This window comes from Alligator mississippiensis, chromosome 7 (assembly GCF_030867095.1).
Source record: "Alligator mississippiensis isolate rAllMis1 chromosome 7, rAllMis1, whole genome shotgun sequence".
Classification (NCBI taxonomy): Eukaryota; Metazoa; Chordata; order Crocodylia; family Alligatoridae; genus Alligator; species Alligator mississippiensis.
Window position 1 is genome coordinate 87,835,711 of NC_081830.1, and position 25,684 is coordinate 87,861,394.

General features: G+C 50.4%; 1 long non-coding RNA gene across 2 annotated transcripts in view; it reads left to right on the forward strand.

Moving 5' to 3' along the window:
* The first annotated feature begins 1,331 nt into the window (after positions 1–1,331).
* LOC132251457 (uncharacterized) overlaps positions 1,332–25,684 on the forward strand; it is a 47,598-nt gene continuing 23,245 nt past the window's right edge. For both annotated transcript variants that reach the window (XR_009463557.1, XR_009463556.1), the window contains exon 1: positions 1,332–1,614. This is a non-coding gene — a long non-coding RNA (uncharacterized LOC132251457). The remainder of the gene's footprint in view (positions 1,615–25,684) is intronic.

Below are 25,684 nucleotides of genomic sequence, written 5' to 3' on the forward strand. Positions count from 1 at the left end.
AGCTGGGTAAAAACCAGTGATAGAGTTGTTACACGTATTCAAGCACTAACTTTGCAACTGCTTGGCTCTTTTTAATAGCTGGACAGTCATTTTGTGTCATGTGATAATTACTTGGCAAGTGTGGCTGGTCTAAATTTAGTGCAATTGTGTCATACATGGAACACGGAGCAGGAGTCGTTGCGGCACCTGGGAGGCACGAGGGACAGCAGCTCGGGGCAGAGGGATGACCCGTGGGTTGGACCGCCCCAAGGCAGGACAGGCAGTGGCTGGAGGTTGTCCCTTGGGGCGAGACGGGGACAGCAGCAGCACCAGGTGTAGCTGAGACCCACCAGAGGCAAAGGAAATCCTGGTGCCCCAGGCTAGCAGCGGGCCAAATTTTCCTGCCTTTTATGCCTCTACAAGTCTGGGCTGACTCCCGTGATATCGGTGGAGATACTCTGGGTTTTGAGGGTATAACGGAGGGCAGTTTGGCCCAATGCATCCAACAGGAACCAGGCGCAAGAGTAGCAGAGGAGAGGAAAGGGGACCTCTGGCTGAGCCCCTGCTGCTTGTGGCAGGGGAGAGACGGCAGGTCCAGCTCCTTCTGGATCCAAGGACCCCGGTCTCCTCCAAAAAATGCACACAAACAGCATCCAAGTGTTTCCTCTTCATAGCCTTGTCTACACTAGGAGATCCAGCGCTCCCTGCATTGCATGTGGGTCTCTTGAGCTAGCTCAAGCCAACCAAAAACCTGGTTTAACAACAATGTAGACACAGGTGCTGTATACTAAGCAAGCTGGGCACAGGAATCAGGGCTTTCATTTCCCAGCTGGACCAAGAGCTCAGCAAAGACCCCCCAAATCATGCTTTTGGTTGAAAAAGGAAGTCACCTCTTGCAGGGCCTCACACCCTCAGCTGTCACTAGCTCTTCTAGTGCATCGCTGGCAGGTAGGTCCACACAAGCTGCAAGCACTTGCAGGAAGGGCATTGCAATTTTTAAGTCCATGGGCATCGACACCAAAGGGCTAGAGTTGCACCTACCCACCCAGGCAGAGCACAGGGCACCAGCATCAGAGCTGCCTCTGTGCAGGGGTGTCTGGGGACACACTTGCCTGCCCTGCTGTGTTGGCAGCACCGCATTTCCCAGGCCAGCTAAAACCTCCAGGCTAAACCTGCAAGAGGAAACCAGGGAAAACTGGTGAGACTTAAATAAAGCATGTTCAAATGCATGGCTGTATTTCTGAACCCCCCCCCCAGCTCTTACATCCAGGTCCCTAGAAACCTGACTCACACACACATTGAGGGTCTTATTACTCTATAAAAACCTTTCCCAGCGCACTCTGCTAGTAGCTGGCCCTTTAAATCAGGGCAGAGCGGTCAGCCTTCCAGGTGTTCCTGCCTCTCTTGATCCCTGCAGCTGCTTCCTTCCAGCCAGGGGATGAGGCTTTTTCCCTCTGCAAGTTGCTCCCTTTTCCTCTCTTTTCAGAGGCAGAAAAGTATGCCCGTGGGTGCCCAAAGCTGGCAGTGCATCCTTGCTGTGCTGTGCTGTGCAACGTGCCACATCTGTCTCAGCAGCGTGCCTGGGTATGGAAGAGGATGGTTTGATTGCTTGAGAAGGGGAGAAGCAAAAGCAAGGTGGGTTTGAGATGAGAAGTGACTTGTCTTGGAAAGTGATTGCAGTGTGGACCTGGTTCTGGTGGTTTGGGGAGGGGGGACAGGGTCCTCTCTCCAGCCTTGTCCCACAAATTGTTATAAAATCCTAGGTCTTTGTTCCCTATTGAGCTCTGCTTATTGCTCAGAAAAGAAGGCAGGAAGGGGGGTGTAGGGCATGGCGGGAGCCTGTGCCAGCTAATAGCTTATAGGGGAAGTTTCTCTGCAGGCTGTGGAATGGGACGGGTGACCCTAGCATACATTAGCAGCTTGTCTTCTCATGGAGGCCAGGTGTGAGCACGGGATGGGCACAATCCTTTCCCTGAATGCAATGAATTGCTCTGGTTGCTGCACAGGGGCACTGGGTATTCCTGCTTCACCTCCTCTGCAGAGGTGCTGGCTTTCCTGCCCCTGTGCTCAGGTGCCTGGGGTGAGCACAGCGTGCCTGGGTGGCCACCAGCTACTCTGCCTTCCCTCCTAGCCCTGTGACGCTTGATGCTTTGTGCCCTGTTTGTACCTGGAGAGAGCCTGGCAGACCTCGCTGGCACACTGAGCTGGTGCAGCGAGAGGGTAAATCGTCCATGGGGTGAGGGCAGTCCCAAGGGGGTGGCAGGGCTTTTGCAAGCAGCGTTTGGGATGCCCAAGTGACACGAGCTGGGCTCAGCCTGGTGTAGCAGGAGGGCAGGGGCATCGCTGCATTGCTGCTTCACGTTGTCAGGACCTGTTTGAACTGCTCTTGGTGCACTCTCTCCACCATGGCACCATTTTTTCCCCCCAAAGCATGAGATCAGGTGCCTTCCCCAGCTGCAGCCTGGGGCTGTGGGTCGGGGCTGGACCCGCTGTGGTATCCAAAGCTCTTCTGTTGAGCCGTGCAGTGGGAATGACTGTCACCCTCTTAAAGATGAATATTTATGGGTATCATGTCGGGACCGGGGCCTGGGGTGAGAATGCAGAGCACGAAGATTGCCCACCCCCTTCTCTGTTGCTCACGGTTTCCCCAAAAGACAAGCATGGATGGATGGGGGGGGTCCCAGGTACCCAGGGTCCAGATGGTATCACCTGCCAGAGAGCAGGGGGCACGTGGCTCCCACAACCTCTGCTGGCATTTGCATGCTACCCTGCCTAAAGGCTGGTGCAACTACTGCAGCCCTGCAAGCACCCGTGGGCCACGTTCCTGTCTCCAGACTGGTGCGGAGAGTGCACAATTAGGCCCTTGCATGGTTAGCTCTTTCACGGCGTGCTAGTGGCAGGGTGAGAGCCACTGCTTTCCTTGGCGCGTTTCTCTTTCCTTTTCCCCCACCCCGCAAGTACTTGCCCACTGTGACTTATTTAGATGTTGCATTACTGCAAGCTGTCTGCAATTTTAAGAGGTTAGCGGAGGGTCCCCGTTGAAATATTAATTCCCCGTGCGTTCCTGCAAGATCTAAAGTGGATGGGACTCAAACTGTGCCCTAAATGCACTCTAAAACACTCGCACAGCGATCACGTAATGGCTCTCTCAGCATGTCATAGGTTTGCCGGCTCCGTGGGCCTGAATTTTTCATACATGAGAGCAACCCGAACACTCCTGGTTAAAGGGATTTCCTTGTAACCAGCAGCATTAGGATCCAGGCATGTTCCTTCTGGGCGACTGGAGGTGCCAAAGTGCATCGTGTGCTGGAGAGTGTAACCGGGACCGCACTGCTGGGAGGTACGTGTGAGGCAGAAAGCACCTGCCCAAGCCATCAGTCTCTTCCTGATGCTTTTGTGCTTTGCTGTGTTAAACACCCACCCCTCCCCAAAATGTACCGGCATAGGGGGAAAGGAGAGCCCGGGGGCTTAAGCTGGAAAGAGGTTTGTAGCATCGTTGCTGTTTGCTTGAGGAAGCCACGAAGTGGGGCAGTCCCAGAGCAGCGTTCGCTGTGCAGCTGTGTTAGACCCGCGTTAGTTCAGCTGTTAGTTCAGCTGTGTTCATTGCAGGATGGAGCCGCTGGGTGGTGACACCACTGCAGCAACGTGCTGCAAAGACACTGGGGGGGGGGGGGGGGTGTGATTGCAAAGACATCAAAGGGGTGGAGGGAGGGGAGTGATTGCAAAGACACCAGAGCGTGGGGATGGGGGTGAACGTATGTGACTGCAAAGACACCAGGGTGTATGTGCATACGTGTGTGTGATTGCAAATACACTTGGGGGGGATGCAAGCACCAAACAGGACCCTCATGCCTCAACTTTCAAACATGCTTTATTTCCCCAAATATCTCTGTTGGTTTTTCTCTCCCTCCCTACCCTGCCCTGCCCTGCATCGGGGGCAGAATTCAGCCCTGCGTGGAGCACCAGGACATGGCCAAGGCTTGGGCAGGTTGCTGGGCACTGGCCATGGTCTGGAGCACCCTGACTCTAGGTGCCATGCAGGGCAGCTGCAAGGGCAGATGGGGACAGCTGTGCTGGGGCTGGGCTGCTTCTGCTGCTGCTTTATTGCAGCTGGGAGGTGGAGGGAGCAGGGGACTTGGCAGCTGGGGGAGGCCAGGGATGGGGGAGCAGCAGCAGCACGGGCACAGCTGTAAGTCGCCAGGCTGTGGTACAGCTCCTTGCTGTGTAGCTCTGGTGGGGGCACGGGCTGGATCCAGTGGCTCTGTGGGCTGGATCCAGTCCACCGGCCGTACGTTGCTGACCGCTGGCCTAAGCAATAAGTCTACCGAGAGGCATCTGTGGTACAGCTGGCCTCTGTAGATGGAAGGCTGTCTCTTCGCGTGATTTATGCAACGGAGAACATCACGGCGATGAGCAGATATCGATGGGCGCTCTGCCCCAAGAGGCAGAAAAGTCCCCGGGTCTGGGGGGCAAGTGTATTCTGTCCTTGTCGCCCACGGGCAAGGAAAAGAAGCATTTCCAAAGAAATATCCACGTGCATCCTTTATACCGGCTCTTCCCTGCACAGAGTTCATTCCTGTAAGACCCCAAACTTGACTCTTCCTGGGAGAGGTTTTGGAGTCGAGGTGGAAACCATGGTCTTTTTGAGGCTCGGTTTCCCCCAGTGACGACCGAAACGGTGCTCTAAGAAAACCCGGGGATTGCACTCAGTACAGCCAGGGGCCTGGACCTGGAGCACGAGAGGCTGTCCTGCCGGGAGAAGGAGTTAGGGGAGAGATTGTATGATTTATCTGTACTCTTAGGACTGCTTTTAAAAGCTCTCATCATCTGTTTGCCCCAGACTGTCCCTCAGGCAGATTCATTCTGTGCAGAAATGAGCTTTTATTAACCTAGTTCTTACTTCGAGACATCAATCAGACCAGCTTCGCTCCGTAGGTCTGGGAGATAGACGTGCCAGCAAGGCTGCCGGGAGCGGAGACGTGAATCCCTCCTGCTTCCAGTTTGTGGACGGTGGGAGAGCTCGGTGCAGTCCCCAGGCACCGACTTCCTCTGCAGCCTTGGGCCAGTTACTTAGCACGTACCCCCCAAATCCTTCGCTGCTCTTGCCCAAATGCTGCAGCTTTGAGGTGTCTGCTCCCAAAGGGTGCAGAGGTTGCCTGTGCAGGGCAGGGGTAGAAGCAGAGCCACACCCCAACAGGGCATCCAGGACCCCCTGAGCACATGGACACACGTCCCTCCCACGGACAGCTCGGGGATTTCTAATCTCTTTGCTCCTAAAAGATATTTTATTCCGTCTCAGAAAACTGATGCTCCCCCAGTGCCGGCTGGAGCCGTGTGAATGAGACGGTGCATTCACACAGGAGTCCTAGGAAAACCAGCCAAAGTTACAAATGCCAAAAATTGTATTGGGATTAGCAAATTTGGAGGTTGCCTGGTTGTGACAGCCCTGACCCTGCCATGTCTGGAATAAAACCGTATGGCACACAGATCGAACATGAAGACAAATTATCCCCATTCCTTATTGTCGTCATCATCCTCTGAGTGTAATGGGTCCGTCTAGGTTTGATTTTCACCAAGCTAAAGCAGTGACACAAAGACATGCTCGAGGAAGGCCGTGTCCTCTCGTGCATCCATCGGAGGCAGGAGTGATTGGAGGGGGGTCTCTTGTTCCCTGTTACACTCAGAGCTGGTGCCTGGATCAGAGAAGGGAAGGCTCCTTGGAACGACTTCTTCATGCCCTTTCAAAGGAGCGTGCCGGTGGTTTTGGGGAGTGAAGCCTTGGGTGCTTTGTTTGTTCCCCAATGTCCCTTCCTTTGCAGTTCTCTTGCAGGACAAGATGGGCCTCGATGGGGTGCATGGGCAGGGGAAGCCAGTGGCTGCTTCTGGGTCACTGGGCTCTCGCCTCAAGGATGTAAATGGGAGGGCAATGGTCTACAGTCCCCGGGGCCAGAGGTCCAAGTTGGGCAGTCCTGAATCACGCTGCCATGGGCCTGTCCTACCCCCAAACTCCTGCTAGCACAGCATCTAGAGGCAGTCAGTACTGTGGGGTGGAAATCTCACTGTCGGACCAGGCTGGGAAGCCCTTAATGCCAGATGAATCATTCATTGTAAGGCTAAATAACATCCCTTCTTCTGAAGGGTTTGGAAAGCAAATGTCCCGAAGCGGGGAAAACCAACCTTAATGCAAGTGTGTGCTCGTGCTTCCTTCTGGTTGAACCCGCCCAGACGTGTGATGCTTAATTAACTTTACACTTACATTTTTCATTAGATTAAGGCTTTTTAAAATGTTTAACCGTTGGTTCCCTCCTTCCCCAGCACACGAGATGGGTCACCCCATGAATCCTAAACTTGATTAGCCCTCCACAGGGACAAAACTCCCTTGGTCAGCTCGTTGGATTTGGGTTTAGGAAATGGAGTCTAACGGAGCAGATGGAAAACTTTGCTAGCACATGCTTCGTTATGCCTCCAGCTCCCACCAAGAAGAGATGCTGCTTCTTCCAAAAATGCTGACAATCAAGAAATGGCCTTCAAGTTTTCTCCGGTTTGGTCGTGGATACCCGCAGAGCAAGAGCTCTGGGGGGAGAGAGGGAAACCACTTTCCTTCCCTGGTGCAGAAGGGTGATAGAGAGAAAAGAGGGTATGTTTGGAGGAGCAAAGTTTCACAGTCAGGTTTTTAATTAACAATGGCTTCTTCAAAAGAACCCAAAAAATAGCTGCGATATAGCAACAGGCACCGTTACCCTGGAGGGTCTGCTGTTGTGGACCCTGCTGTAGCATCAGCGCCCGTGTGTATAAAGCTGTGAGTCCAATCTAAAATCTACAAGCATCTTTAAAAGAAGTTCAACCTCCAACCAGGAGACTGGAGGGAACAGAAGATCGAAGGTTGCTGCAGCGAGGACGGACTGGATGCCCTCCCAGGCTGCCTGGTGAGCAGGCACCACTGAGCAGAGAGGTTCAGCTCTGCTCAAACAGTGCGATAACTGGTCTCCAAGGGTCTTGTTGCATGTTAGGCTGTGAGCCGCGCAATATTGACTGGCTTAGGGCTAGCTTGCAGTTGCACCTGCCGCTTAAGCGGCACATCTGTGGGGGATGGCTGGGGTATGCAGCACAGGAGCTGGGTTATGTGAATCCTGCTTCGGAGTGGTATAACTTTGAGCCGCATAGGGAGTGCTTTAAGCCACTCATGAAGACTTCATAATTTTACAAGAAGGAAGAAAATGCAACACTTTGAGACCTGGAAGTGGACACTCTTGCTCCAGCCTTTTGTCTGGAGCCTGAAAAACAGCTTCAATACAAGAGAAATTCCTTGCCGAGGAAAGCCTTCCCTCGCCAATCCTCCTGTGAATAATATTAAACTTCGTAACAAGAAAGAAACATAACTCAACATCCTGCATCTTGCCATCAGATACCTTTGAGGTCAATAGATTGCCCCAACTTTTCTCTGAGCTTAATTTGCATAAAATGAACTTTTCCAGCCAGGAGACCTTACACCGCTGTCCTATGAAATACACATTTCCACTTCCGCCCGGGAGAAATTTTACAATCTTTGCATTCTCCGGTGCCTGAGGAAGGGCACGAGTGCCTGAAAGCTTGCAAAAAGAGAGAACTTTTTTTTGCAACTGTCTGGTTGGTCTAATGATGGATATCGCCTCTAGCACACTGACTACTTAAGCCACTTAAAAGTGTTAATGTGCAGACAATCCAGGGGTGAACAGCTCCAGAAGCTGCTCAAAATGAACGTGTAACCAGGCCCTAAGTTTGACTAGGCAAATTTCCAGGAATTGGTATAGTTTCCCTACAGAGCCATCGGATGTTTCTGCAAGTGATCGGGCTTCCAGATGCAATGTTGTCCTTGGTAAACAAGGTGCTGGAGCTGGAGCTCAGTGGAAATACGCTGTTTCTGTGTGTGTGTACGTATGTGTGGATTTTTTCAAATGATCCCAGCGTTGCAAATAGCATGCAGCATGTCTAAAGATCCCCGTTGCCAGCCTCAGCTCTTCCCCGGCTCTGGGGCCAAGGAAATAGGTGCGTGCAGCGCACGTGGAAATAGCACAAGTGCAAAATCTGCGGAGAAGACGTCCTCGTTGGAAATAAGCGGTGTCTGAAGGGAGGAGTCCACGTGCGAGGGCATCCCTCAAGGCACTGGTACATCATGTAAACCTCTGTAAGACCAAGTGGTACCCAAGCACAGTCCTGATACGAACAGGTTTGTAACCTCCCAGGCTCTAGGTTACTAATTAAGGTGTGTGTGTTTTTGGGGGGGAATGGGGTAATCCTCTATTGCATTGACTCGCATTGCATCATATGCTGGGGAACATCTGCACGCTGTGGTTTGGCTTTAGGTCAGAGTCGTGGTATCGATGGCGAGTGGCTGGCCTTGTAGCAAAGCACCTTTCTGTGTCCTTAGTGGCTTAACATTGATGTTTGGCAAGAGGCATGAATGCCCAGGGGAAAGTCTTTGTCCTGGTGCTCCCATAAGTGGGAACAGGGATGCACCTGGTATGAACAGGGCCTCCTAGGAATGGAAACCAGGGTTAAAACTGAATGAACTGATTTTTCTTCCAGTCTGACGACAGGCTCTGTTCTGGTTCGGCTCCCTCCGACACCTGGCCCTTTGTCCGAGGAGTTAGGCTGGACAGGCTCTTTGACTTCCTCTCCCTCTGGATCTATTAAACGACCTATTTAAGCTGTGCATTGTATAATATTCGTGGACTTCAAGGCGGGAGCAGTGTGAAGGAGTCAGGACGCTGTAAATTGGGAAGCTTGGATTGACAGGGAAGGGTGAGGCTGGGCAGGTATCATGGCCTCGGGGCTACTTTGAGCAAGAGCTGTTGGGAACAAAGGCTCCTGCTGCTCCCTTGTAGGAGAAGATAACTCTTGTCAAAAACGAAGGCCTCTCCTACCCCAGCTCCCAAGTAGCTCGTCCCCCATCACTAACTGGTTAGGCTTGGGGAGCTGCGAGCCTTAAACTAGGAGCCTTTGGAGGCAGAGGGCCAGTGGTGTAAAGTAGCGCGACACCCTGGATTTCAGTAGGACAGTGCTGATTTAGACTGAGGATGTGTGTCTCAAGAAAGGGAAGCAGTACCATGGGATTTATGCCTCTGGGCAACACCGTTCAAATCTCAGGCGTGCATGAACAAGCTCATGCATGAGCCAAGCACCCCAGAGAGATGGGGACGATTGATGCTGTGTAACCGGTGCTCTTGGGAGGCACAAGGGGCTGGATTGTGTCCCAGCTATTAGGTGTGGGAGTGGATTTAGGTGCCCAGATGTGATTCTCTTTCCTCCTGCTTGAGTTTCTGCAAAACAGTTCATTAAAGCCAGTGCATCCTCCTTGCAGCTTTTTGTGACTCGATCTTAAGGAACTGGGTTTATTGAGTCTGGAGTAGGGCAGACAGAGGGGGTTTGATTGCAGCCTTCAACTCCCTGCAAAGAGGATGGAGCTGGGCTGGTCTCAGTGGGGGCAAATGACAGAAGGAGCAATGGGCTCAAGTTGCAGCAAGGGAAGTTGAGGTTGGATATTAGGAAAAACTCTCTCACTAGGAGGGTGGTGAAGCACTGGAACAAGCTACCCAGAGAGGTGCTGGAGTCATCATCCTTGGAGGTTTTGAAGACCCAGGTAGAGAGCCTTGGCTGGGATGATGTAGTTGGGGCTGGTCCTGCTTGGAGCAGGGGTTGGACTAGATGTGACCTCCTGAGGTCCCTTCCAGCCCTCATTGTCTATATGATTTTATGATGCCCTACTATAGAAGTAAATATAGTAATGGATTTTTAGGGCTTGAACAGAGTGGACTAGAATAACACTTAGGAGCCTGTGTCTGTTTAAATGCCCAATGGCTGGAACAGGATCTGGTCCAAACTATTCACAGATGGCTCACCAAGAGACAGGGATTGTGTTTATTAATCCACAGAAAAAAGTATCTATATCTATATTTGTGTGTGTAAAATATATATTAGCTCTATTCTGGGTAGACATGCTAGTTCTTTCCAAGATCTGCTTGTTTCTGATCTTTGTAGCTTCTTCCGAAGCCAGCCTCACTATTAAGTTGGTTTTGCACCCGATGGATTCAGGAGGAGGACTATCCCGGTCTGCGGGTGTCCTCCCGGGGTAATAGGGTTGGAAGGGATGTCCAGGGGCATCTAGTCCAGCCCTTGATATGAATGCGCTGTTCCCAAACCATCCCAGACCAGTGTCCCTCCAACTTCTGCCTGGAAACCTCCTATAGAAGGAAATCCCACGCGTTCAAAAGATGATCCTCCCGGTGAAGGTGGTCTGTCCGACTTACCAGCAGGCTGTCTTCTCAAGGGAAGGATGCTTAGCAAAAGAGGACCGTGCAGCGGATGGGTGTAATGATGCCAATACACTGAAGAGAAACCAGTTTCCAAGAGAGCGCAATTCCCAGCTAGGTGAATAGACACGAGTTTTCTTCCATTGAACTCTGTCCTGCTCCCTGGAGCTGTGACTAACTGGTGTGACCGTGCCGTACTGGTGAGCAGGGAACAATTATTCATAACAGCCATATCTTCTGGCATGTGCATCTGTTTGTTTGGCTTTTTCAGTATTTACCGACGTCTTCGCAGGGGGTCCAGCTGGTGAGAGCCTCGTTAAATCCACAGAAGGCTCCTGTGGAGCAGATTGGCTTTGGACCAGATCCTAGGGCAGCGCGTGGCAGATAGACAGACAGGATCCCCCGGTTCAGTTCCTGCCCCCAGCCGCTGCATGACCTCTGCTAGCTCGCTCCTGGATGCCTGGTCTTCGAGCCGTGCACTCGAGTCAGGTTTTTCCAGCTCGGGTCTCGCAGCAGTCTAATGTTTTGCTCTGGTTTAAGCAGAATTCGCACTACCCTGTACATATGTTCAGAAGCAAAAGGTGAAAACACATCTCCTAAATCCAAAACGATTGGATTCATCTATCAGTAACTCTTCTACTTGTGTCTGGCACCACCCAGGCTTGCAATAGGAGTTTCAATAGGGTGCAAAGTTATCTGAGATCTTAGGTGCATGGGAAGTTGTGCGTTTCCTATTGCAAATGAAGCCAGGAGGTAAGGACTTTGCCTGTCCTGTTTTTGTTAAGGGAGTTCATAGACTCAGAAAACGAGGGCTGGAAGGGCCCACAGGGGTCACGTCCAGTCCAAACCCCTGATCCAAGCAGGACCAGCCCCAGCTCCATCATCCCAGCCAAGGCTTTGTCTAGTTAGGTCTCCAAAACCTCCACGGATGGAGAGTCCACCACCTCTCTGGGTAACCTGTTCCACTGTTTTCCTGTCCTTCTAGTGAGAAGTTTTCCTAATACCTAGCCTAAACTTCCCTTGCTGCAGCTTGAGACCATTGGTTTATCTTCAGATGCAGTTGGTCTGATAGCCCAACATGTAAAGGATGTTGCTGGGGTGCAGGAACAATATGGGCTGCCATCCTCCAAAGGGGGAGTCTCTTTGCAAACCATGCATTAGTCTCTTTGCAAACCATGCAAACGTACTGTATTTCATCGTGTATAAGTTGACTCTCCCCTTTTAGTTTTCTGCAGCAAAAAGTTAGGATTTTCATAGGCTTGGTGTAGAAGTTGGGGCTGGGTTTGGCATTTGGTTGGCGTGGCCTTGTCCCCTGAAAGCGCTGCTGCCTGGGCTGTGCCAGCTGAGCACCGAGCCTGGCCCTGTCCCCTGCGAGTGGTGCCGGGCTTGGTGCTTGGCCGTGCTGCTCGCAGCAGACGGGGCCAGGCTTGGTGCTGGGATGCTGTGGCCCCATCTCCTGCAAGCCCAGCATCGCTCACAGGTGATGGGGCTGTGCCAGCTGAGTGCCAAGCCTGGCCCAGTCCCCATCCCCATCCGGCCAGGCTTGCAATAACTCATGGGCTCTGGCTGGAGCAGGCTGAGGACAGTGAACTGCAGCAGCCTGGCCAGGTGTGAGCCCTGGCTCAAACTCTTGCCGCTTCCCCTGACAACGATGGTGAAAATAAACCAGCTCTTGAATCATGCTCCGTCACAGAGTAAGGTTGACAAGCCAGTCAATTGACTGGTCTAATGATGTCAATTGACTGCCTATTTAGTTGTCCATGGTCAAAAATTGTCAAATATTCCAGAAGCTAAGATTACCCTTCTGTGCGTGGCAGCTCCCTTTTTTTTTTTATTGCATCCTATTGTCCTCTATTAGCAAGGACAGGAGGACCGTATGCTTTGCCCCTCAATTCTGCAGGAGTCGGGGAAACGCATGGACACACAAACGCATGCACACAGTTTCTCATACTAGCCATCACCTGTGACTGCAGGAAACTCCAAAAAGACGCAGCAAAATGCTTGGAAAGTTGGCTTGCTGCCTACATAGCATGACTATAGGGTTGTTGGTTGTAGCCGTGTTGGTCTAGGGGCATAGGCTTCCAACATAACCACCATGAAGAAGGGTGTCTGGGCCCAAAAGCTTACAAAGATCACCTTTTTTTTTTTTTCCCCAACTATGTAGTTGGTCTAATAAAAGATATTTCATTTACTCAAAGAGCCTTGTCTATATAGCATGGCTGCATTTTAAAACCTGACTCTGTCTGTCTTTCATGGTTGCTCTGTGTGTGTGTGTGTGTGTGTGTGTGTGTGTGTGTGTGTGTGTGGTTTCTGTTTCTTTTTCTTTTCTTTTAATGCTGCAACAGGTTGGGCTGACAGAAGAGCTGTTCAATCTTGACTATCATGCACATCCACCGGCCCCTTGCACGGATAGCTGTCAATATTCATTTGTTTTTTTTAGAATTTAATTTATTTTGCAATAACAACTAACACGTGGGCTTGTTGTAATCGGCATCAGTGCAGATTCAAGTCTCTCTGCAGCGTTCTAACAAATTTTATGTTTAAAATAGATTTGATCGTTATGTGTCAACACTTGACCGTTGTTTGACGAGTCAATTGGCCAAATATTTTTGGCTAGAAATGCCCGTGGTAGGTTGGGCCTCTCAGCTGAGCTGCAGGCAGTCGGCCACACGGTGGCAATATCTGCATTGGGATATTGGCCTTCAAAGCAATCGCTCAGGATCAGCGCAAACCTGCTTCAGGTCCTGGTGAAGCGATGGAGGTTGCAGCTAGTTCATCCCTGCGCTCTCCTGTCCCTTCGTGGCTGGCCCGAGATGCTGCTCTGGATGGAGCAAGGAAAAGTTTTACCCCCAGGGAATGCTTTACGTGCAACAAGCTGGATCTGGGCTCCCAAGGGCAGGACCGTACCCCTAAGAGTCCTTCTAAGCCCATGATTCTCAAGTGTGTGCCATGCCCCCCCCCGGGGTGCCTTGAAACTCAGCACTGTGACTTGTGCAAACATGATTCGTGAGACGACGAACCTAGACACTTCAAAGAGAAACTCAGAGCTGTCATCTTCCTGAGTTCTTTGCAACAGAAACTATTTTTCCGTAAGCAAAAAAAAGAGTTAAAATGAAGAGCGGACATTTTCCCACGGGAGTCTTGAGTCTATCCGCACGTGCCTTGAGCCTAAGAAAGGTTGGGAGCCGCTGTGTTAAGCCATGTTGCCTGCATCCCAGCGTTCAACTGTGGTGTTTGGGGAGGGAGGTGAGATGCATACACCCAGGTTGTCACTTCTCCCAGCTGGTGGGCAGGCCTTTTCCTTGCAAGAGTGGCGGTAGGGGTAGGGCAGGGTGCTCAAAGGAGCAGAAGGTGGAGGACATGGCAAGGATGGCTTGGTAGCCAGTGATTCCCCTCTGAGTTAGCTGCTCTCCTTCATCCTCAGCTAGGTTTGAAATTGCTGTAGCTGTAGGGTGCAACAGCTAGGACTGTAACACCTGTTTGGGAAGCCCCTGTATTTCCAAAGGCAGTGTGCAATGCCTCTTGCTCCTTTGCACCCTCCCCCAGTGCTACTTCTGGCTTAGGCAAGGGTTAATTCGCCAGGGCCCATCCACTCCTCTCGTCTTGAAGACGCTAATACATGCAGGTGGAGCAGGACTGCAAACACCTGTTGGCTCCCAGCTGGGCTTTGACATCTCCCAGCTCACTGCTTTTGGGTCTTTGGAAGGAGGCAGCTCAGCTGGCTAAACCCCATACTGAAATGCTGTCCTCCCTGTGCGGCACAGAGGAGGTCGTGGCAAAGCCCTGCTGGCAGAGGTGCCAGAGTCCTTCCCCGGCGCAGGTTCGGTGCTCACAGGACCAGGATGGGGGAGAAGCAACAGGTACTGCCAAAACCATGCTGGCCAGCAGCATCTTTTCCAAGTCTTCTCCCAGCCCCTGCCCCTGCGGCGAGTGACTCGGCTGGTGTATAGGCAGGCATAGTTTTGGGGTAGATGTGATATCTTTTTATTAGACTGATTAAATAGGAAATTTTTGTCTTTGCAAGTTTTTGGGCACAAACGCCCTTTTTTAGGCATAGGGAGAGTCTGTTGGTGTCTGGTGCAAGCATTCAGGTGCCCGGATAATGCTCCTCAAAGCCAGGGATTTTGACCAGGCTGTGCCAATGCTCCTGCTGGGACTCGAACTCGGAGGTTCCTGCCTTTCCATTCAGGGTCAAACAAATGCCACATTTGGGGTCAGGAAGGAATTTTACCTCCTGGTCAGATTGGCATGGACTGGGAGGGTTTTGCCATCCTCTTGTCCTAATGGCACAGCCTCTGCCTGGGATCTCTCACCTGCTTACAGCAGCAGGACACTGGCTGCCGTGGTCCCCCTGCTTTACCTGTGGCAGGCTAAGGTATGATATCTTGTGTTGTGTCAGGGGTGATGGTAGTTCTGCCCTTAGTTTAGATGATGGATATGTCTGGGCTGGTTTGCACAGGACTGATCCTGCTTCAGGCAGGGGTTGGACTGGAGGGGACTCTGGAGCTCCCTGCCAGCCCCACGGCTCTAGGACTGTATGAAATACTGTCGGTCACCGATCACACCCCGTCACCCCCCGGGCTGGTGGAAGTTCAGCCTCCATATGAAGTGGCGCTCCCAGGAGGGGGTGATGGAAAAGGCCCGCAGTGTCCAGCTTCAGGGACAAGTGCGCACACCCTGTCGAGCTGCAGAGTAGGGCTGCGCAAAGCTTTGCTGGCTGTTTCGTTTTGATGCTGTTTTGACTCGCTTTGAGCTCGAAACAGTGAAACCGAAGCGAAACGAAGGGCTTCGAAACAGCCTCGAAATAAAACGAGGCCAGTTGAAATGTTTCAACAGTTTTGAAACATTTTGAATTTCGAAGCAGCCCGGTGGTGGGAGACGGGGGAGAGCCAGGCAAACTCCACAAGTGTGTCCTTGGCTAGATGCTGGAGGTGTTCCTCTCTCACTCCAGCCAGGCGGCTCTCCAGAAACAGCCTGGCCACACAAGGATTGGCATGGCCTGGGCTAGCATAAGACAAGGGGGGGGGGGGGGGGTTTGCTATAAGGCAGTGCAGCGCGACAGGTCTGCTGCAGAAGCCGAGCACTTCCAGCCCCCCACATACCCCAGGGCTGCTCTTCTGAGCCAAGGGGTGCATCCGCTACTGGAGGAGTCCCTTTGCATGTGGCTTCCCTTTGGCGCTGTTCAGAAGCTGCTCCAGGTCTTGATCCTCATCTCCATGATACTAAGCCTGTGACTTCCAGGAGAGTTTATCAACCCTGCACTGTTTGTTTGTTTTTTCACCCCAAAGGCTTGAACTTGCATCCACACGTGGGGAGTTGGCCAACACTTGCCCAGCCATCCCACCCCAAGATCCCAAGGCCATCTATACTACCATCACCACAGCCTTTTGTTGACACCACTTTAAGTGGGGGGATTTTACAGGTGGTGCTTGTGTTTTGGAGATGGGGTAGTATATCGCTGCCTTCATTTTACAGGTGGGGAGACTGCAACACAGAGTAGCTAAGGCCTGATGTTCAAACATGCCCACAGACTCATGGGTGCTTCACCCCAAGCCCCTGGGCTCATGCTTTGAGGTACTGAGCACCCCAGCACCTGTTGAAGTGTATTATGGTCTTACCCAAGCCAGCTAGCTCTGGTTTTGCTGTAGCTGCACAGAGCCCAGCACTAGTTGCTTATCTCTCCTGAGTGGACACACTCAGCTGTTGAACTCGGACAGCTATGGGCATCCGGCTAGCAATTTCTGAGCCATCCAGGCTGCATCTGCTGCTGTGTTTGTAATGCAGATACTGTCAGAGCTTCACAGCTGGGGCACCCAAAACCCAAGTCACCTGATGTCTGTGGACCTAATATATTTGGCCTCACAGACCTACCTGGTGCTGTGACCCAGCAAAGAGCAGAGCACGCAGGGTTTGATGTCCAACTCCATGTTCATGCACCAGTGCAGCCTGCATCCCTTGCACAAGTATATCCCTTGCACAGGCGTTCTGGGCCCGTGACTTGGGTTTTTGGTCAGACTTCACACAGGCCAGCTCCGATGTAATGCAACACTGGACTGCAGGGTTCGGCTTATTAGGGTGAAGTTACTCTTAGCCCACACTGAACTTGTGTGTTCAACTAGAACATGCTATGAGCAGTTGCACGTTAAGGGTTAATTCTGTTTCTTGCCTGCACCACTCTGGCTTGCCACTAGGCTCTATCCCTGCCTTGAGGAGTTTGGGAGCAGTGCATCCTAGGATGCTGGAGGACTGCAAATTGCTCGTTTTATCTCTGTGGAGCAAAGTGAAGTTATTCTAACATGAGCTGGGTAGCTTGGCCCAGAGTTAGCCCTCACTTGAAGTGTCCTAACTTCAAGACAGTCAAAAGGCACTTAGCATAAGTTAATGAGTTTTTTTTTTAATGGGAGGACACTCATGTTTTAAGTGCCCTTAACATGGTCTCAGTGTCAGATGTAACTTCACCCTTGCAAAGTAACAGCAACAAAGCTCCTGGCAAACCTGCTGCTTAAAGGAAGCGCACTTGCTCCCTTACCATACTTACCTGCCAGATACAAAAGTGGGTACAATATTCAATGCCAATTAATTAGCTGTGTAATCAATATCAAGCATCTCTTCATTTGTTCCCAGTAACAGTAATCAAAAGCCTTAATACTTCTATGGTGCGTTACATTTTTCAAAGCACTTTGCAAACATTAGCAAATTAATCTTCACAGTTCTCTCTACATATGCTTTAATTAATCAGCTCTCGTTTACTTAACTCATACAGTCTCATTAAATATAAATTAAATGTATGTTTGGGAACCTTAATGAGAAGCATTACCAGGAATTTATCCAAAGCATGAATGCAAGATATGTTAATGGTGGCTGGAGGCAGCAAAACTCAAATACCAAGATATTTAGCAAAAAATATGGTGCTGTGTTGGTGATCATTAAGCAGAGAGGTAGGCAATTAGCTGCTTCTATAAAATGCATGTGTTGTCATGGCCTTCAAGAAATCAAAGTCACTGTGTGGTGTTGCCATGGTGATCCTAGTATTTTTGCCCCTATCATATCTATGTGTAGTCTTGACACTGTTCGCTTTATTTTGCAAACTTACAGCTCAGAAGTTTTCTTTGCTGCTGGAAAGTGGCTGTGACTAGTGCAAAGATAGGAGCGTGGTCAACGTACTTGTATATGTGCATCCCAGAGGCTCCTGCTTCCCAAGCCACCCCGCCAGGGATAAGCAAGGCTAGTCCCTGGCTTCGGGAATGGCTCAGCAGACAACAGTACTTATCCAGTTGCCTGAATGATGCGTTTGGATTCGGAAGTAAGGCTTTTCCACCTTCTGTGGAAACTTTCCAAAAGGGCATGGCATAGATCCAGGTTGTTTGTGGCTTTTTAAAAGTTTCTGGTAAGAGGAGAACTCCTGACCAGTTACCGAACCAAGGACACCCCACCTATGCTGACAGCTCCATCTAGACATTTGCAGGATGGAAAACTATTGTGTGTTTCTCAATCTTTGGGCAAAGAGTTAATTGAGAAACTTAGACTGTCCCTGTTGTCATCCATCACTGTCAGTCAGGCAGCATGATGCACCATTAAATCCCAGCCCAGCTTGGTGTTGCAGTAGGACCCCATACTCTCACAAGAAACCAGAAAAGTCCTTACTTTTTCCATGTCTTCTGTGCAAAGAAATATTTGCTACACTAATTAATCAAGGATAGACATTTCATGCAGTTACATACCAGACACATCGGAGACTCCTGAAAATCCATCATGGATATAGTAAGATAAACTGGAAGTGATGCCTCATTATTTCTTTTCAGAAGGTCCAGCCGCAAACTTGCATCCTTTTGCACTATACAGTTGTCATCAGCATTTTGTATTGTAACTTTTGTAAGCCGGCCAAGCTCAGCTTGAGCGTCACAGTCTCCAGATATTTGACCTATATATATTTTTAATAATATTTTTCCAGGACATTTCAACAAATACTAAAAGCTAAAGTCTCTCATTCTATTCAGAAAAACCATAGGGATTTTGGTTAAGTAAAAATTTCAGTTTCTGCGGTTTTTTATACCAAAAAAAAGTATGTATGTGTGTGTGTATACGTGTGTCTATGTATATCAATAGATAGATATAATACACCCCCTGTGTGTGTGTAGGGTGTGTGTATAGGGGGTGTGTGTGCGTGTGTAGGGGGTGTGTGCGTGTGTAGGGGGGGTGTGTGTGTGTGTAGGGGGTGTGTGTGGGTGTGTGTGTGTAGGGGGTGTGTGTGGGTGTGTGTGTGTATATATATGTGTAGGGCGCGTGTGTGTGTGTGTGTGTGTGTAGGGTGTGTGTGTGTGTAGGGTGTGTGTGTGTGTGTAGGGTGTGTGTGTGTGTAGGGTGTGTGTGTGTAGGGGGTGTGTGTGTGTGTGTGTGTAGGGGGTGTGTGTGCGTGTGTGTGTGTGTGTATATATATGTGTGTGTGCGTGTGTGTGTGTGTGTATATATATGTGCGTGTGCGTGTGTGTGTGTGTGTGTATATGTGCGTGTGCGTGTGTGTGTGTGTATATGTGTATAGATGCATACATACACATCTGTGTGTGTGTGTGTGTGTGTGTATATACATACATACACACACGTACATTTTGTGTGTGTGTGTGTGTGTATATACATGCATCTAGATGTATATACACACATATGTGTGCATGTAAATGTGTGTGTATACATACACACACACACATATATATATAGATGTGTATATTAGTGGGTGTGTATATTACACACACTACATTTATATCTATAAAATCCCAAGTGATTTTTCTTCCAGATTCCCCCCCCATGTTCAGCAGAGAAGCCGTTCTTGGTGTACATTATAGTTAGAAACGCTCTGGCTGACTCTGGCAGTCATCCCAGGATGAAGGGGTGAGTGGGGCTGGCTAAGATACAGACCCGTGACTCGAGTTAAGTCCGTGTGCCGGGGCTGATAGTTTGGGGGGTGGTTGTGAGAGTGAAGAGTGAATTCCTGGGATCCTGAAGGTGACCGGGCTGCACGTGAGATGGCTTTGATGAAGGGTCATTTAAAAGAGATGGCAGACGATGGGGCAGGGTGGCATTTCAGAGACTAATGGCTTCAGAGAGGCATAAGTGTGTGCAGGCAACAGCCAACCGCGTCAGCGGCTAAGAGATGCAGAGGGCAAGGAATGAAGCAGAGGTGACTCAAGGACAGTTCCCCACTTCATTTAAAGGTTTTGCATTTTGGGAGGCAAAGCATCACTCCCTTGCTGCAGAAACAGGAGCGAGAGGACCAGGCCACCAGAACGGGCTGCGCTGGTTTATGCAGGGCTGCAGCACTGTGCTGGGAGAGACGAGGGGGAGCACGTGGGATGTAGGAGGAATTACTGGTGGTTTTAGTTTTCACATTGAATGCCAGGAGCCATTTGTTTTTCTGGGGCTGGGAGCGTGCCTGTAATGAAAAGAGCCTGGGCAAAGTGCTGAATTACAAACTCCCAGACAGTGACACAGAGTGGCGAGTGCTGAATGCATCACCACCAACTCCTCGAAGATGCATGTTGTTTGCAGACTGTAAATCAATAGCTGCTTGTCCCCGTCTCCGGCAATATATCAGATTTATTCCTTGTGATTCATGGGTTCATTATAAAATGTATGGTATTGGGTGGATTATTCAATCCTCTCGGATGAAGTTGCCACTGTGCCGTCTCGGGGAGTCGGTGTCTCCGTTCGACAGCGTGCCATTCATATCGGACGGGTACAGCAGAACATGGCCCTACAGGGAGCTTTGCAAATGGGTTCCTCTGCAAATTGTCTTCTTATAAGCTGCTTTTTATGCAGCATGGTTTTTATTAGGAAACAGGAGAAGAGACTGGTGGCTGGAGCATTGCACACTTCCTTGGGAGTCTGTATAGGTTAAGGTTCCTCCCTCTATATGCATGGCCAAAGTAAAGGCACGTTCTGCAATTATATCATCCCTTGAAGAAGACCTCAGTGGGGCTTCAAGGACAAAAAACTTCATGACTCAAGGGGGAGTGTTTTCTGCTTGAGCCTGGCTTGCTTCAAGGCACTCAGACTCCATCCCATGTCACAACCCTGGAAATCTGAACCTGCTGCTAGCAGTACCCAAGGAAGGGGGTTGCAGTCCCAAGGAGAATAGCACTTGTCTATGGGGTGGTGAGGCCAAAGGGGAATTGCTGGCCGGGTGAGACCAGCTGGCTAGAAGTGGGGTCTGGAGCCTGACGGTAGAAGAGTTTGGGAACTGCTGTTGTAAGGAAGGCACCTGGGTTTTGTGAAATAGGTAATGCATGTCCTAGGAGTGCTGTGTGGCTTAGCTAATTACCATCCGTTAAGCACTCTGAGCTTAGAGGATGAAAGGCACCAAGGAAGCACAAAGCATGGCAATGTTCCCTGCAGCGCTTACAACAAGCAAACAGCAGTGCAAACAAGGATGAGCTCGCAGCACGCTACAGCAGCCGGGACCATCAATCCCAGTAAATATAACGGAGGCAGAGCAGCAGTGCAGAATCCGTGCAACTCGGCCCGTTTATGGGACGGGTGCCCGGCCATAGAGGAGGGAGCAGTAAGCAGAGCTGCTCCCAACAGGATCCAGCCACCGCTTTCCTTTCATGTCCTGAAGTCCTTACCATTGGAGGTTTTCTCTTGGCATTTCTATAAGCTAGTGATGCTCGACCTTCTTAAACTCAAGCCCCCCCTCCATAACTTCCCTGAACTGAGAAGCAGCCCATTAAAATATATGTATATGTGTGTGTGTGTATGTGTGTGTGTGTGTGTGTGTGTGTGTGTGTGTGTATATATATATATATGTGTATATGTATGTGTATATATATATATATATATATATATATATATATATAACTGCTTCCTGCCTTGCAAAGGGGGCAGGCACTTGGGGTGGGCAGGGGAACAGCCCGGCAGCAATCGAGCTCAAGCCTGTGCTTAACACCTGATTTCTCTCCTCGTGCTTTATAACACCCTTCAAAGGATCGTGTGGCACCCCGGGATGCCCCAGCACCCTGGTCGTCTATACCAGCAATTCTCAATCTGAGGGAGGAAGGACTAGGTGAGTGCCCTGACCCCCAGACTGGTCAGTCCCTGGCTCCATAACTAATCATTTGTACAAAATGGGACCTCTCCAGCAGGGGAGACTGAGAGCTGCATCCCACAACAGCCTATAGCCCGATAGCCGGGGCATTGCCTGCGACGGAGGTTCAAGTCTCTGCTGCAAAGGAGGCAGGGCGGGGGTAATATAAGCATTAATTCAGAGGGCAGTGATGACTTGATGCGCTCAGTCGTGTGCTGGCACACTCATGTCCTGGGTAGGATCCAGGCTTGTGTGTGTGTGACCCCTTCCCACCAGCTAATCACTTCTTACATTGTAACCTGGCCACATGCTAAAGCGGCTAATGGCATCATAAAGAAAGAAGTAAGCCACAAAGTTGTTCCGCAAAAAATGTGAGAACTTCATGGCTAGTTGTTGCCGTGCTGTTACTTGAATGTGTAGCCGTGTGCACCCCCAGGGCTGGGAGCCCATAGCTAAGGGGGCTCCCGGCTGCAGGAGTTTGCTGCATGCCAGTGCTCGAGGAATCCAGGATTGTGATCCCAGGCTCCCCCTGCACTGGCAATCAGGTGTGATGGGATCTGATGCGTGATTAGGTGAATTGTGCATCAGATCCCATTGCACCTTTACCTGCACGTCTGGCAGGGACCTGTGTGTGCTATTGAGGGCAGGATGCGGCCCATGTGGTTCAATGGAGTACAGTGCATTTGCATCAGTATAACTTAGAGCACAATTCACCCCTTGCATTTGGAGTACCCTGCATTTGCCTTTCTCACTACCTGGCAGCAGGTTATTTTCCCTTTCCTTCCTGAGCAGCTATGACTGGGGCTGGGTGAGTGGCTAAGAGTTCAAGTTCACTCTCCTTTTTAATGTATGTTCTGGCCATAAAAAAGAGCTAATGATTGGTGCAATTTTAACATTTCCTGTTGGACTAATGCTACCTGATGTTGTGAATGAGCAGCTGCTGATGTGAAATGAAAGAGGCATCACAGCACCATTCTTGCAGCTACCCTGACCAAACCCTAAGCAAATTAAATCAGCCCCCAAGCCCTTCCTTTGGACCTGTGCAGCCCAAAACTGTTAGGTAATGAAGCACATGGGACATGCACTGAGGTATTGGTCCCATTTTGCTCTCATCAATGCCAGGGGAATAAGCCAGCCATCCACACAAGTTAGCAGCTCTTTCCAAACCAGGGAAGCCACCTATTTCCTCTGCCTCCCTCCCATACAGGCTTCAATCTCCTCACATCTCCCCTGGACTTCAAGGGTCCCTACAATGGCTGCTAACCCAGCCACCAGGCTTGTCCTCTTCTGCCTTGACTTCCCTTCTCCTACCAAATCTTGCTCAGGGATGATCTTGCTATCTCGGACTGCTGATAGAGGGTGGCCGTGCTCCTGGCTGCTCAGCCAGAGGTGCTATCCCAGCCCTGGTCCCAGAGGCAGCAGGAGAGCAGCTGGCCAGATGTGCCAGGGTGAATGTTGTCCAGCTCCCCTGCAGGAATCGCAGAAGTCGCCGAGAACCAAGAAGAGTGGGGCATAAGCAAGGGTGGCTCTAAGGTTTTGTAAAGTGGAGTGTGGATGATTTGGCACATCATCACATGTTTGTCTCCAGTCAAAGAGAAACTACATGCTCTGCTAAAATGCTAGTGGGCTAGCGCTCAGTGATTGAGTTTTAAGATCAAAGCCAAAGCAAATATAACTATTGGAACGTGCACTAATTTGCTAGATTATACATGCATTTAAAAAAAAACAACCCATGACAAACTAGGCAAAAAAAATAGTCCAAAGATGTCATTAGTCCTCTAGTCATTACATGTACTACAGAATGTGAAATGTCGTTACATGTATGTCTCTTACTCATAAAACAAACTCTCTCCCTCTTGACAGTATCACCAATTCTTCCTGCCAGTCATTTCAAAACCTGAGTTTGTATTACCACACGGGAGTTATGCTTTGTAACTAGAGCTAAAAGCAGTCTGCAGGGCTGTGAGAGAGACTCGTAGAAAAGGAGGGTTGAAGGGACCTCGGCGGGTCACATCTAGTTCAAGCCCTGCTCCAAGCAGGACCAGCCCCAACTACATCATCCCAGACAAGGCTTTGTCTACTTGGGTCTTCAACACCTCCAAGGATGGAGAGTCCACCACCTCGCTGGGTAACCTGTCCCAGTGCTTCACCACCCTCCTATTAAGAAAGTTTTTCCTAATACCCAACTTCAACATCCCTTGCTGCAACTTGAGCCCATTGCTCCTTCTGCCATCTGCCCCCACTGAGACCAGCCCAACTCCATCCTCTTTGCAACCCTCCTGCAGGGAGGTGAAGGCTGCTATTCAATCCCCCTCGGTCTTCTCTTCTGCAGACTCAATCAGCCCATTTCCCTCAGCCTCTCCACATCAGTCCTGTCCCCCAGCCCCACAACCATTTTCACTGCTCTCCATAGGACTCTCTCCAACTTGTCCACATCCTTTCTGCAGTGGGGGCCCACAGCTGGACACAGGACTCCAGATGTGGCCTCCCCAGTGCTGAACAGAGGGGAAGAATCACTGCCCTCCATCTGCTAGCAACGCTCCTACCAATGCACCCAGGATGCCGGTAGCCTTCTTGGCACCAAGGGCACACTGCTGGCTCCTGTCCAGCTTCTTGCCCCCTGTCACCTCCAGGTCCTTTTCTGCAGAGCTGCTGCCCAGCCCGTCACCCCCAGCCTGCACCGGTGTAGGGGATTGCTCCTTCCTCAGTGCAGGACTTTGCACTTGTCCTTGTTGAACCTCATCAGATTCATTTTGGCCCAAACCTCCAATGTGTCCAGTCACTCTGGACCCCAGCCCTACCCTCCAGCGTATCTACTCCTAGGATCTACTGGGGTTGTTCTGTCCTAAATGCAGGACTTTGCACTTAAGAGGAGAGGCATTTCCAGGAATGGCTTGCAGACAGCAGAACAAAGGATAGTTTGAAGAGTGGAACATAAAGAGCATTAAAAAAAAAGAGAGGTTTGTTAGCACCTGGGGAGTGGAGAGAGATTAGCAGGAATCAGGAAGATGATAATGAGTCCTGAAGTCCAATTGATTCTCCCTGCACAGCCTGAATAGAAATGTTGATCCGCCTCCCATGCAGTTGGTTTTAATATTGGTTGGAACAGGAATCAAAGAGGGGATCGTTGCCTTGAGCAGGGGCTGGACCAGATTTGCTCATGAGGTCTCTTCCTGCCCAATTTTGCTATGATCCTACCTTGGGATGAGAGCCCCAGCTACTGCAGGGCAGCCACGAGTATCAAATAAGCAAGAGTCCTCCGCTTCATCCTTCTCTCTCCATCTGCAGCTGGCCAGGCTCGGTCTATCTGGCTAGCATTGAGCCAGTCTCTTTAGTACCAAAGCCTGTTCTTTCATAGGGCTGGGTCCAACAGCATTTGTGGGGCCCTTGAATTTGATGAGGATTTGTCTGGCTGAGTGCAAGTCCTTTGTGCTGTAGTCGGCACAGAACGACGCTGTCTATAAAGATGCTGGATGCTACTGTGGGCACTTCTGCATTGTAAAACATATCAGGCTCCAGGTCACTAAATTTTTAGGTTGCTTTTGATATTTCCAGGAGCTGAGCAAGCCTCGTACTGCTCCATTGCAGAGGCCTTGAGGGTTATGCTGCTGCCGAGCCTGATGGTGCCCCAGGTCTTTTAAGCAGAACTTCTTTAAACTGCTCCCTGGGGCATTTGAGGTGTGCTTGGCATGCTGACCCTTGGGTCGGTGGGACCAGCTAGCCCAGAGAAGCAACAGGGAAATGCAGAAGCTTTTAGCCACCATGGCAGGTGCCAGGACTTGGACATTCATGCCTGCAGACATGGGTGGACAAGGTTCTTTGGGTGAATCTGATATCTATTATTAAACCAACTTAAATAGTTGGAAAAAAATTTCTTAGCAAGCTTTTGGGTTTAAAAACCCTTCGTCAGGCTGAGGAACCATCTGCAGTTGGTGTGTGTGCTCTTCTGCAGACATGGGGTCAGGCCATGAGGAAATAATGCACCCTGTTGAGCAGGGTGTCATTCAGGCTGGGGCTGTTTTGGGACCTTCTTGCCTTTCCTCATCCAGAAACTGTTTCCATGTTGAGCAGGGTAGGAGCACAGGGCAGTTCGTGGACCTGTGAGCACCTTGCTCAGGGCTAGGCTGGAAGGCGCCTGCAGATATTACCATCTTTTGCAAGCTGGCCCATTTAGACCTTGCTGATGTAGGACTGGGGGTTATAACACCCATGGGGAAATGCAGGGTCCTGACAGCCCTGTTGCTTCCTTTCCTATCTGGGGGAAGCTGCTGCTTGCAAATAAAGATGATGCCATGCAAAAGTTTGGCGTCTCCTGTCAAGGGAGAATATTTGATTGAACGGG